Below are 1449 nucleotides of genomic sequence, written 5' to 3'. Positions count from 1 at the left end.
ATCAAAAAGTGCTCGCAACAGAAGCCTTTGGGTACAACTGAACTCCCTTCGGAAGCCTTTACGCAACCCCACACGCAACAGGACTCTGCACCTTCGCTCTTTTCAAACAACTGTGAAATGTGTTCAATTGATTTGTGTCAGTATGAAACAATGCTAGGGCCGCATGATGAAATGCAGCTTTCTATCTAAGAAAAACAGAGTGGTTAGTGTACATAGTTCTTGTATCATGCAAAGGAACGGTCCAGCAATTTGTGTAAATAGAGGGTTTGATGGGCGAACATTGAGACTCCAGTCTGGGAGATAAGAGGACCAAGGAGTTTTTTTAGGAAACTGCTGACTTTTGCATGGGACGCTGCCCAAGCCTCTGATGTCTGGCAAAGGGATCCACCAAATAAGGAGAAAGGGGGAGTTGAAGGATGACCGAAAGACAAAGCTTGGGAGGAAGACTACGAGCCTTCAGCACAAGAGACCCCCAGAGACTGATACGCATGCGTCCAGAGAGGGTTTGGATTCTGGGAACTAATTATAATAACCCTGTCTTTTCTAGGAATAGTGATGAATATGTATTAGTCTAGAAGTATAAAAATCAGCCACCTGATGTAATAGGTGTGTGTCTTGGTGGAGCAGAGACTCCCAGAGCACCCAGTGCTGTTTGCTTGCCTCTATTTACTTAATAAATTACAAACTTTAATTAAAATCCTATTTGGGACTCAGTCATTTATCATAATTGGGGGCTCGTCTCAGATGGTCTTGGTTCCTGAATTCTGACTTGATCTAGGAGGGGCGCCCAACCACTCGGTGGCTCCTGTTTGAGTCAGGTCAGGACTAACACCATCCTGAACCTGAATAAAGGCAAGCCAAGAATTTGATTCTTTATGAACTCCCTTGCCGGCTGCAGCATTGTATTTTGCCTGTAATTCTACGCGCGAAGATCTGAACGAAGACGACGGAGTCGTGAGTATTAAGCGTATACCGTTTGGTTGGGTGGGATTCGGTTGCCTGTGTGTGTAAGAGTGTGACTGAGACGGAACCTGATTCCGAAGAGAGTGTGGAGGTCTTCTAACTGCGGTTCCAATCTCCCGCGAGGGACTTGGCCGGTGAAGGACCGAAGCGATTCCTATAGGATTCATGGGTGGGTGATAGTTTAAGAACCCCCTGCAAGACACTCTTACTGGGTAACCAAGGGCTGTAGGAATTGCCACAGTAAAATTCCTAGATGGGTCAGATAAAATCGAAGACCTGAAATCAGAAAAAAGGGAGAAAATTACCAGACATACCACCAGAAAGTCCGTTAGGGACAATGATTAAAAATTTGAACGAAAGTAACCCCAGAAAAGGAAAAAGTAAACTAAAAATGATCCAGTATTGTATGGTAGAATGGCCAAAGAAACCTCTAAGACCAAATGTATTTTGGCCTGTTTTTGGATCCTTTGAAGACTGGATTTGCCA

This window comes from Oxyura jamaicensis, unplaced genomic scaffold (genome assembly GCF_011077185.1).
Source record: "Oxyura jamaicensis isolate SHBP4307 breed ruddy duck unplaced genomic scaffold, BPBGC_Ojam_1.0 oxyUn_random_OJ71986, whole genome shotgun sequence".
Taxonomy (NCBI): Eukaryota; Metazoa; Chordata; class Aves; order Anseriformes; family Anatidae; genus Oxyura; species Oxyura jamaicensis.
The sequence above is the reverse complement of the archived record's forward strand: the minus strand, read 5'-3'. Positions refer to the sequence as shown.